Source organism: Diabrotica virgifera, chromosome 4 (genome assembly GCF_917563875.1).
Source record: "Diabrotica virgifera virgifera chromosome 4, PGI_DIABVI_V3a".
Taxonomy (NCBI): Eukaryota; Metazoa; Arthropoda; class Insecta; order Coleoptera; family Chrysomelidae; genus Diabrotica; species Diabrotica virgifera.
The window spans coordinates 110,703,908-110,716,987 of record NC_065446.1 but is presented as its reverse complement, the minus strand read 5'-3'; the positions used below and the strand labels follow the sequence as shown (position 1 = coordinate 110,716,987).

The 13,080-nt window shown below is 36.6% G+C and overlaps 1 protein-coding gene across 2 annotated transcripts in view; it reads right to left on the bottom strand.

Annotated features, from left to right (window-relative positions):
* Nucleotides 1–13,080, bottom strand: part of LOC126883882 (uncharacterized) — a 70,356-nt gene that overhangs the window by 17,702 nt on the left and 39,574 nt on the right. The gene's annotated exons all lie outside the window — the stretch shown is intronic.

Below are 13,080 nucleotides of genomic sequence, written 5' to 3'. Positions count from 1 at the left end.
TTTTTTCGACGAAAAACTGTTATTTTCAAGCGCAAATAACTCGAAAAATATTAGTTTTACGAAGAATATGTAAAAAACATTTTTTTCTTAGAATCACTTTTTCCATCGAATTACATGGTTAAAATGTAATAAAAAATTGCCACCCCTGAGATGGAGTGGCAACCACCCCAAGGTTTTAGCGTATGATAGCTTCATGATATAGAAAATGATCCTTGGACTATTCCGTACCTTCTGTGAAAATTTCAAGTAAATCCATTCTGGACGAAAAAATTGCGAGCCAAAATGCTTCATTTCCTCAATCGACTATTGGGACCAACCGACCGGCTCTGTCCCGTCACACAACTGACCGACTATAATAACTTTTATTTATATTTAATTTAGAATGTGTGTACTGATTTTCAGGTATAGTAAATGGAAATAATTACCTTCGTAGGAAAGCAACTTTGATACCCTCTCAGTGACCCCTGTTCTAAGTTTCGCTTGACCGACCGCAGTATGTTTCTTTACACACTCACAGTAATCAACTGTGGAGAACCGTGGAGAGTGGCAAAAAATGGGAGAGACCTATGTCCAGCAGTGGACGGAAGAGATGATAAATTACATAACATGCATTCCCAAGTTAATTTTCTCCTATTATAACTTGGCTTCACCTATCTGAGGACGACCATACATCACCTACATAATACATGATTGTTCCTCTTCTACCGTTAGATGTCGAGGGAGGTGCAACTAGTTTTTGATGAAATTTCTCCATTCTTGTTGATCTTCGCCATCTGTGTTTCCTCTTGCCAAGGTTTGCCCTTATTTTGTAATATCTCTGCTATGTCGCTGTTCCACTCTTTTATTGGTCTGCCTCTTCTGTTTTTGCCTATTGGTTAATCTTCTCACACTTCTTTCACTTACCTGTTAGGTACTATTCATTCGTGTTATATGACCAAACCTAATAATGAAAATTTTGCTCCTTTATTGTGTCAAGTAGTAATGGTTTAATTTAAGATCTGTTTCTTATTTGTTCATTTTCGAGTATGTCTGTTCTTCTTGTCGCTATCGTTTTTCTGGGGCATTTCATCTCTGCTGCTTGGTGTCTTCTGTGTAAGATCCAGTGTTCTGCTCCGTATGTCAAGGTTGACCTATATATTGTTTCATATATTGTAGGATTAGCTAAAGTGCTTGACACACTTTCAAACCCATTTCATCCAGAATGGGGTGTCAGACAAAGATATATACCATCCCCACAATTATTCAATATATATGGAGAGTATATTATATTATGAGAAGAGCACTTGAAGGATGGGATAAGGGCATCTTAATAAATGGTCATAAAAGAGACAACCTACGTTTCGCAGATGACACAGCCTTTTAGCAAATAGTCAAGCAGAGATGATTGATCTTATAAGACTGGTCGAAAACGAAAGTCAAATATTTGGTCTGCAGTTAAACATATCAAAGACAATGATCATGATAGTGGATAGACTACATAACAATCGTCCACACATAACCACAACTGACCGGTTTGAGGTTGTGAGCTCATACTTATGTCTGGTAAAATTGATCCCAAACACAGGATCACTATAGGAAGAAATAAAACGTAAATGTGATCTAGCAAAAGTTGCCTCAGAAAAAATAACCACAATAAGGAAAGACTGTCAAATTTCAAGAGCGTTAAAGATGAGGTTGATCAACTGCTTAATATTTCCAATAGTGACCTACGGATGTGAATCGGACTCTGAGATAATCGGAAAGAAGAAAGATAGACGCTACTGAATTGTTTTGTTGGAGACGAATGCTACAAATTCCTTGGACCGACCATATAACAACTAATTCAATTTTAAGAGAGCTAAAAGTTAGCCACCGACTCTCCAGTAAAGTCCATCTCCAATAGTTAAAATACTTTGGACATGTTATGAGAGCAAGCACATAAAACATGGAAAGACTCAATACACAAGGAAACGTGGAATGCCGAAGATTAGGAGGAAGATCCCCAACAAGACGGATTGATCAAATTACAGGAATGTGCAAAAGACCTATGCATTAGAAATGACCAGAACATAGATCTTTGGAGACGAACAACACACGACATACACTTCCTCCGGGGATCAAGATTGAAGAGAGAGATATTGTATTATCTTCATTTTGCTTGACATTTTGTTGTTTTTGAAGAATTATCTTCTGCAACAGAGATATAAGCATCCCTCTACGATTAAGAATGCTAAAAGGCTACGTATTTAACACGCTATTATCCGGTGTAGAGTCCTGGACTCTCAAACAAAACAACATAAAAAATATTGATAGTTTCGAGATGTGGAGCTACCGTCAAATGCTGTAGATAAGATGGGTTGAAAAAGTCACAAACCTTAAAGTAATACGAAGGATAGGAAAAGACCCAAAGATTTTGTTACCGATAAAATGAGGAAAACTCGAATATTTGGGTCACCTGATGAGATATATTGGCAATACCATTTTAAAGTCCTCTACTTTAAAATGTATAATACATGTCTGAATTGCCGATATAAATGAGTCAGATTAAATAAATTATTAGAAGAATTTTTTACTAAGCAACAACAATTTTTTTTAATTTAGTATTATTTTTTATTTTGACAACGACACCCGACTCGGGGTCGAAACATTAATAAAATCATTTTTTTTTTTGTAAAATTGTGGCTTATTTTCCATTGAAAATAGTTGATTATAAAAATGCCACAAGGAAATAGCTTCAGAACAACACCTGATGAGAGGTCATAAATACGCATTACTTCAAAATATAATGCAAGGAAAAATAGAAGGAAAACGGAATCCAGACCGTAGAAGAATGTCATGGTTGCGGAATTTGAGAGAGTGGTGTGGCTGCACCACTAATGAACTTTTTAGGTCAGCTGTAAAGAAGGTCAGGGTAGACATGATGATTTCCAATGTCTCTTTGATTTATTTTTATGCTTCTAAATTGTGCTTCAGTTTTCCTGCTGTTTCGTCAAATAATACTATGTCGTCTGCAAATATGCATATCTCTACATTTATCATTTGCTTTCTATCCCATCCTACATAGTATTTTTTAAAGCTTTTTTACATGTTTTTATTCTCATCTAATACCCTTATAAAAAGTACTGGTATTCACCCACCTCCTTTTCTAACACCTTGCGTTATTTCGAATAGTTGCGATTGTATATTTTGTGTTCTTATTGTATTTATTGTTTTCATATAGATACTTTAAGCTGCTTCGATCAGGTCTGCGCCTTGTTTCTTTTTCGGGCTCTCCTATATAATGTGTTCCTTGCGATTGAATGAAATGCTTTTTTAGGCGAGGCGTGGTAACGAAGCATAACCCAATTAAAAATAAAAAGGTGATCAAAAAGAAGTCTCGCAAAAATATTGATACAGCCCAATTACAAGACGAGAAAGTTAAGGAATCAGTTCAAAGACAGCTGATCGAAAATTTAATATGGGAAAATATTGGTGAAAATGTCGATGGGGGCTTAAATAAAATCGTAACAACAATAAAAGAAATCTGCGTGAGAAATTTACAAGGCAGGCCAAAGCTAAAAGAGCAGGCTTGGATGACAGATGACATATTGGATTTGATGGAACAACGGCGACTAGCGAAAAACAACGAAACACTTTATAACAGCATACAAAAAGAAATTCGACGCAAAATACGAGAAGCAAAGAGTCAATATCTAGCCAAACAGTTCCATGACATTGAAGAACTTGAAAACAGATACGACACGTTTAACATGTATAAAAAAGTGAAAGAAGCGGCTGGTATCTTCAATAAGAAACAAACTGCATTGCTACAGGATGAACATGGTAAAGTAATATTTGAAGTAGAGGACAAACTTAAAGAATGGGAAAATTACGTCACGAACCTATTCGAAGACGATAGGAGTAGTTCACCTCCCGATATTACTAACTGCGACGGACCCCTAATAACACGCTCTAAGGTTATAAAAGTCATACAATCATCAAAAGATGGCAGAGCGACTGGTTCTGATGAAATTCCAACTGAAATATACAAGCTTATAAATGATAGCAATGTTTTAGAGTTAGAGGCTATAACTCTGTTTTTCAATACCATTTATACCAGCGGTCAACTACCTAGTGGTTGGTCTAATTCACTGTTTATAGCTCTAGCTAAGAAGACAACAGCAAAAACCTGTGCTGATTATAGAACCATCAGTTTGTTAAACCAATTATTGAAAGTTTTTCTGAAGGTAATACATGGTCGTATCTACAATAAATGCGAGAAATACCTGGATGACACACAGTTTAGTTTCCGTAACGGGTTTGGAACGAGAGAGGCACTGTTTGGAATGAACGTACTTGCTCAAAGATGTCGAGATATATCTGTAGACAAATTCTGTTGTTTTATTGGCTTCCAAAAGGCATTTGATCGTGTTAAGCACTCTATATTGATCGAAGCTCTAAATGACATTGGCTTGGACGGCCGAGATCTTCGAATAATTGCAAATTTATATTGGAATCAAACAACATCAGTTTTAGTAGATGGTGTGAAATCACAGACTCTTAATATTAAAAGAGGAGTACGGCAGGGATGCCTCTTGTCACCCCTGCTCTTCAACGTTTACACCGAAAGAATTTTCACAAAAGCACTTTCTGAAAAACAAGAAGGAATACTTGTGAACGGTTAAGTCATCAATAATTTGCGATATGCGGACGATACAGTACTCCTAGCTTCTAGTCAAGACGATCTGCAAACACTACTTGATAGTGTCGTTGAGAGTTGTAGGGAGGCAGGTCTGGATCTGAACATACGGAGAACCAAAATACTCATAATAAGTAAACAACAGCATATAAAACCGTCTATATGTATATGTAAATAATACCAAACTTGAGTAAGTTGATAAAATCGTTTACCTTGGACAGCAATTAAATTGTAACACAGAAAGTCACGGCGAAATTAGATCTGGGATAGAGCAGGCTAGGGCTGCTTTTAGAAGGATGTCCAAAGTGTTGTGTAACAGAGACCTAAAATTGGCATTGAGGATCCGCCTACTTCGCTGCTACGTGTTCTCGGTCTTACTTTATGGTGTCGAGTCCTGGACTCTGGAATAAAATCGATCTAAATCGCCTTGAAGCTTTCGAAATGTGGTGCTATAGAAGAATTTTAAAAGTTTCCTGGGTGGAGAAGATTCGAAACTTCACAATACTAGAACGTCTCAGCAAGACTACTGAGATCATAAAAAGCATCAAGCAGAGAAAGCTGGAGTATTTCGGACATGTAATGAGAGGTCCAAAATATAGGTTGCTACAAAATATCATGCAAGGAAAAATACCAGGCAAATGCAGTCCAGGACGAAGAAGAACCTCATGGTTGAAGAAATTGCGAGATTGGTATGGTGTTGATACAAGCATGCTATTTAGGGTGGCAGTGAATAAAATTAAGATAGCTAGGATGGTAACCAACGTTCTGAAAGGACATGGTACATGAAGAAGAAGAACGAAGCATTATACCTAGGAATTGTGTGGTATTAAAATTGCATTTTGGACATAAGAAAAATGCATTTTCAAAGTGCATCTCGAAGAGATGGAAAATGAAAAATTTCGAACTCGGGAAATATTGACGAAAACGAGTTAAATTTTAATAATCAGGCCTTTTGGGGCTCGCTAAAAACTATTTATGTTAAAATCATTCAAAATTCTGGTGTACAGGATGGTACCTGGTGTACAGGGTGGAACTCATCACCTGTTGTTTTACGTTCTTTTCATTCAAAATCAGTCAATAACCATTACTCGGGGGATTTTAGGGTTCGCTGAGCACGAATTTTATGTCGGCGATGGTCTCCAAGGTAACTGGTAGCCAGGGTGGAACTGATCGCCTGGAATTTTATGTTTAGTCATTCGAAATCAGTCAATAACCATTCCCCGGGGGTTTTGGGGGTCGCTGAGCACGAATTTCATGACGGCAATGGTTTCCAAGGTACCTGGTAAACAGGATGGAACTCATCGCCTGTTGATTTATGTTATAATCATTCAAAATCATTCAATAACCATTACTCGTGGAGTTTTGGGGGTCGCTGAGCACTAATTTTATGACGGCGATGGTCTCCGAGGTACCTGGTGCCCAGGGTGGAACTCGTCGCATACGAAAAGTGCAAAAAGTTTAAATATGGAGATAGTTACAATAGAACGCTTCTCGTAGGAAAAATTGGACCTCATAATTGTATGTAAACTGATGCTAAAAGATATAGTTTTTATCTAAAAGTATCTGTTATACTTAAAATAAAATAGATCTAAAAACATAAATGAACGACCTTTACCACCAATTAAATTGTTGAATAGGTTTAGTAGGTACTTCAAAATTATCTAAACATGTATAAATTATTTAGAAATATAAAATGTGTTTTAAACTTTAATCCAATATAATTTAAGTAGGAAATTTTGAATATTTTAAAATATATATCCTATTTCCTATAATAATTAATAGTTTCTGATTAGATAGTATTAACATTATCATACCATAAATAATATGTCAAATCATGTCTTTCATCTGTTTGTTCTACGTCAATATATTCCTTTAGTTTTTGAAGTCTTTAAACGGTATGAAGTAAATATTTTTTAAATATTAAATATTAAATGAAGAGTAATCGTCCAGGAGCATCGGTATGGCGTTTATTGTTACAATGCTGGCTTTTATTTTTATCCCTAATGGATCGAATTTCTTTATCTTAATTTAATCCGCCCATTTTTAACACTATCTACAGTTGCGTCATTCTTGATCTGAAAATTTTTCTGTACAAAAAAACTATTTTTAAATATTTATTATGCCGTTTATTCTTACAGCGATGGCTCTTATTTTCATTCCTATTGGTCCGAATTTCATTATCTTAATTTAGTCCCCCCATTTGCAACCATATTTACAGTTGCGTCATTCTTCATCTAAAACAAGGTCTAAAATGGTGTGTATTTCAATAACGACGCAACTACCCTGTGATGGCTCAGCACATTGTTACAGTTCTGTCGCTTTGTTTCATCTGTATACAGTATTTTAGAAGTTAATTACGCAATAAACAGGAATTGACAAAATTTGCAGCTACGTCATTCTTATTCCGAACCGGCGAATATTACTTCCTTTTTTTGTATCATTGTAAAATACCATTTTTATAATTTTTTGCTACATATACTGCTCATCCCAGTTAACATGTCTCTTTTACTGTTTCTTTTTCTATTAATCATACTAATAATAATAGTGGCATATATAAAAAGTGGCAAGAAACCAGATCGGATATAGATCTTCAAAACTATATGGTCGCCAAAAAGGAAGCGAAAGTAGCAGTAGCAAAAGCTAAACCAGAAGCGTATTCAAACCTATACGATCAACTTGATACCAGGGAAGGCGAAGCAAAGATATATAAAATAGCCAAACAGAGAGCAAAGAAAGCAAGAGATTTTAATCAGATTAGATGTATCCGAGATGAAAATAATAAAATACTAATTCACGAAAAGGATGTCAAAAAGAGATGGAGAAAGTATTTTGACAGTTTATTAAATGAAGAATTTGACAGACAGCCTGTCGAGTTAACGGAGACAGTAACAGCAATGGTTACCAGAATAACAAACGAGGAAGTGGCTCAAGCGCTTCAAAAAATAAAGAAAGGAAAAGCAGTAGGACCAGATGATATTCCTGGGGAAGTATGGAGAGCATTGGGAGAGACAGGAATAAGTTGGCTAGCAGGTCTATTTAACAGAATTATGGAAGTTGGACAAATGCCAGACGAATGCAGAAGCAGTATATTAGTACCTGTCTACAAAAACAAGGGAGACATACAACAATGCACAAACTACAGGGCTATAAAACTACTTAGCCACACCATGAAAATATGGCAGAGAGTAATTGATAGACGGATACGTGAAGAAACCGAAATATCCGATAATCAATTTGGCTTTATGCAGGGCAGATCAACAACAGATGCAATTTTCATTGTAAGGCAACTGATGGAAAAATACAGGAATAAAGAGACAAACGCTCATATGGTATTCATTGATCTTGAGAAAGCATAAGATAGAGTTCCTCGAGAGATTCTATGGTGGGCTCTCAATAAGAGAGGAGTCCCTGGCGAATATGTAAATATTGTGAGAGATATGTATGAGGGAGTAACGACTAGTGTTAGGACAGGTGTGGGAGAGACTGATAAATTTCAGGTGAAAGTAGGATTGCACCATGGCTCGGTGTTTAGTCCTTATTTATTCTCATTAGTTTTGGACCAGATAACATCGAAACTACAGGGTAGTATTCCATGGTGCCTAATGTATGCTGATGATGTAGTGTTAATAGGAAATAGTTAATAGTTAATATAATAAGGTAAGTAGGCAACCTCCTGTTTAAGCAACATCGTTTCGTAACCGTTGCATAAGACAACTTAAGCGACTATAAAAAGTACCTGCGCGTGCAATGGTTGATCAAGGAGTCAGACTAGTTATGTTTTTTTACCTATATTTTTAACACCTGTATGGTGAATGCGAAAACCAAAAATATTAGTAAAAAAATACCTTATTACCAACCTTAGACGGATAAGACAACTTAGAAGTCCAATCGCCAACCAAACCCGGCTGCGCCGACTATCAAAACCATTTTAGAACGCACCCTCTTATTGGGTGACAGAGGTCATGTGACCAGTGTCAAAAGTGTATCATTCTCATTAACAGCGTTGCCACATTTAGTAGATTTCTACTTTTTTCTAAAAAATTCTAGTAGGCAATATTTTTTAGTAGATTTTTGGTATATTTCAACAGAATTTGATCCATTTTTTCGAATCATGCGGAAACTATAATAAGTACTTTTGAAAAATTTAAACGCAGAATGAAAGACTGCATTATTTAGAAAAACCAAAACGTTTCTTTTGAACGAGATATTTGGAATTAAAAGTCACACTAAATTTTTTCTTTTTTTCACCCCTGTAACGTATTAAAATAAACATTATAGAAGTTTTCAGGGACTTTCGGTCCTCGTTAATAACGTAATCTTTCTTTGTGCGTTTAAATTTTTCAAAAATACTTATTAGTTTTCTAAGGATTCGCAAAAAATGAAAACATTTAAAATACATTGAACATTTTACCAGACGACATTTTGCGCTTATCCCCTTAAGTTAGCTGTGGTTTTTATTATAAAAAATCCCAAATATATCCCAAAAATCCTTAAGTATATTTTAGTTTTTGATTTAGTAGATTTTAGCTAAAAAATGGTAATTACCAGTTGGTGGTTTGGAATAATTAGGTTTCCAATTTTGTGGAATTCCTCTTGGGACATTTAGGACGGGTGTGCATATCACTGTATTAATGTATATTTACATGGCCTAAAAAGAATCTACTGATTTTGTGAAAACAAAACTACTGAAAGAGTTAAAACTGACCTGGCAACCCTGTCTACCAAAGCAGATACAAAGATTAAGGTTATCAAATCTCAACTCAAATCTACTGATAAAACAATGGAATGGAAACCAGCTATTAAAAAAAACAAATAAACAGGTTGTTAAATAAATCGAAAATTTCCATCAAAATAAAATATATAATAATAAGAAAAAATAAGGTTATAAAGTAAATTCTTTTTCTCCTCTGGAAGTTGCCGCAAACGTGTCATACCTCCAGAACAACACAGGGTCGTGACGTGACAGACAACTACAGAGTCGGCCAGGACGTAAATTAGTTTAGCATTATAACATTTTTAAGTCGTTGCGATTGTTGAAAAAACTGAAGTGTGATATGTAGTTGTCACAATGGTAATACATTAGTTGCCCGTATAACTACAGGTTGTAACATCGTAATGTCAGTCGGAGTAGGGGACGTTGGCCGAAACAACTGAAAATGCTCTCGGGCAACGTTGTAGACAGTGCATTTGTTTGTACTGACAACCAATGCGTCGAAAAATTGCTACTTGGGTACACACTCACAGTAATCAACTGTGAAAAATCTAGCTTTAGTAAATTCAAATAGATTTTTCAGCGCTGCTTCTTGGTCTATATCTCGAGCCTTTTAGTCTCGCTACGTGTCCTGCCCAATTCCATTTCAGCTTGGCTACGTTCGACGACATCAGTGATACCTGTTCTTTTCTTCAGGTCTTGGTTCCTCATTTTGTCTTTTTTTGTCACGCCTAGAATCGATCTTTCAATGCGCCTTTGTACTAGTTGCATTTTTAGTGCTGTTGCTTTTGCGAGCGTGAGAGTTTCTGCTCCGTATGTCATAATAGGAAGAACGCATTGGTCTTCCGTTTCATAGCTATCGGGGTGTTGTTCTTAAATATGTCTCTTAGTGAACCATACGACGCCCAAGCAAGTTATTCGTTGTTGAAATTCACAGGTCTGATTAACCTTGCTTATTCTGATTTCTGATGTTATTTACGTGGCAGTCCGATAAGTACTTAGCCTACCAAAGAAAAAGGAAAATTTTGGAAAAGCGGCAATTTATTTCTCTACATCGTCTCTTTTTAGCTCGATACACTTGACCCAGCAATGCTCCAACTTCTTTTTAACCCGTCTGAAAAATACCTTTTATCGAGGTCTGCAAAATAAATTTCCGTGGCGGCGATGATCTTCTCATTCGACTTAAATTTCTGCCCAGCGAGTGTCTTTTTCAAGTTTGGAAACAAATAGTAGTCGCACGGGGCCAAATCTGGAGAATACGGTGAATAGGCAAGAGTTCGTAGCCCAATTCGACCAATTTGGTCATGGCGAAGGTGGAGGTGTGAGCCGGTGCGTTGTAATGGCGGAAAAGCACTTTTTATTTGCCAAATGGGGTCGTTATTCTTCAATTCGGCGTCAAATCGGCCCAATAATTCGGCATAATAGGGCCCTGTGATCGTTTACCCTTCTTAAAGTAGTCGATGTAGATCACATCTTGTGAATCCCAGAAAATTCTGGCCATCCCCTCGGCCGATTGGACAGTCTTGGCCTTCTTCGGAGCACGTTCACCGGGTGCTGTCCACTCTTTCGACTGCTCATTGGTTTCTGGTGTATACCAGTTAATCCATGTTTCGTCGACGGTTATGAAACGACGTAAAAACTCCTTTGGATCATACTTAAATAGCATCAAACACGGCTTTGAAGTGGTCTGACGGTTGCGATTATCGTCTGAAGTGAGCAAACGCGGCACCCATCGCGCCGACAGCTTTCTCATACCCAAAATTTCATTCAGGATATGACCTAGTGCACGGTCTTTCGAGATGCCTACTGTGTCAGGTATCTCGCGCACCTTCAATTTTTGACAGTTGCCATCGAAGGAGAAGAGTGACCGTACACAGCATCCAAGCGCTCTTTGATTTTGCTGCGTGATTTCCCTTCCAAAAACAAGAATCGAATCACCGACCGATATTGCTCCTTTTTCCATTTTATTAAAATGCGCGGACACGCTGACTTTCACACGCAATCACAACAATACTATAATTTCGAGTTGGCTGAAAGTTTGACATTAGCCGTCTACGAGAACGCATAAATGACAGTAGGTACACTTCATTTTCGATAGTAGCGCCATCGGGCGGAGAGGTAAAAAGTAATTATCGGACTGCCCTAGTACTTAGATATTACATATTTACTATCCTCCTATACGGTATAGAGGCAGTCACTCTGGCTAAATCGATGGAGGGAAAAGTGGAAGATTTCAAGATGTGGCTTGACAGAATAATCCTGAGAACACACACACCCAAACTTATATGGAATCACCATGTATTTCAAAGCAATATTCATTTCTTTTGAAAAAACTTGTTATTGTTGCGAAGAATAAGAGTTTTTATTGAAAATAAACAAATCGATAAGACGATCAGATAGTACAGCTCGATACGGTATATGCTTGAGTTGCAAATTGAACGCAAATAAATAAACTAATTTTTGCTTCCAAAAACGAAAATATGGCCTACATAACTTACAATGGTCTTGTGCAACAAGTAATGTTCTCACAGGGACATAGCTGTAGAGCTAGGCGTAATACAGGGCGTTGTGTCCAAAACATATGCTAGGTATGTAACAGGAACTAGGAAGCTCGAAAATAAAGCAAGGGAAAATCGCCAAAAAGTAATAACGGCTCGCCACGATTTAATTGTTCAATCAGCTGGAAGACACCTACCCATTTCCCACCTTCAGCTCCAAAGGCAGCTTTTGGAAGCTACAGGTGTAACTGTTTAAGTTAAAACGATAAGAAGAAGAGTTCGTGTCAAGAAGTATACAGCAGGAGACAGTTATGGGTTTCGAGTTATCCAGGCAGCAAAAGATTGATCGTCTAAATTGGTGTCTTCACCACCAAAACTGGAACAATGCGAATTGACAAAATGTACCATTTTCAGAAAAAGTCAGGATTTGTGTAAAATCAGATGACCTACGAAATCGTATATTTAGAGGTCGAGGAAGACAAGCAAGAACGAAAACTGTCAGATCTGTTCACAAATATACAAGGGGAAGTGTAATGTTCTGGAGAGGAATTGTGATCCGTAAAAAACCCTATAGTTTTCATCCTATAAACTTATATCCTATAAACATCCTATAAACTGCTCACAGGTAACAAAATGTTGATAATTTGATTCGGAGCGTGCCCACGCAAACAAGCTTACATAAGGACTAGAGGTGATAACACTGACTACCAAAAAAAAAAACAAAAAAATAAATACAAATAATTTAAACATTATTCGTTTTACATTGAACTTTTATACTATTGACTTTAAAATTAAAACAAGTACTTTCAATTTGTTTGTTAAATGCTTTATTGTTTCATTCAATTGTTATATATTTGTTATTAAATTGTTTTAAAATAAATAATGTTTGACTTCGTGTGTTTGTTTTTTTTTAATTCACGCGAAATAATAAAAAATATCAGATGATTCCATATAAGTTTGGGTGTGTGTATATTACAGAGACAAAGTCACGAAGGAAGAAGTCTTGCGAAGGCGTTAAAAAAAAGAGAACCGAAGAATGAGCTCAAGAGACGAAAACTACAATGCCTTGGCCACGTGATGAGAAGAAGAAAATACGAGGAAAGCGTAGCGTTGTGCGTTGGTAGGCGACAAATTTCATGGCTGCGCAATCTCAAGGATTGGTTTAATTGCTCGTCTAACCAGATTTTTAGAGCAGAATATACATAGTCATGATG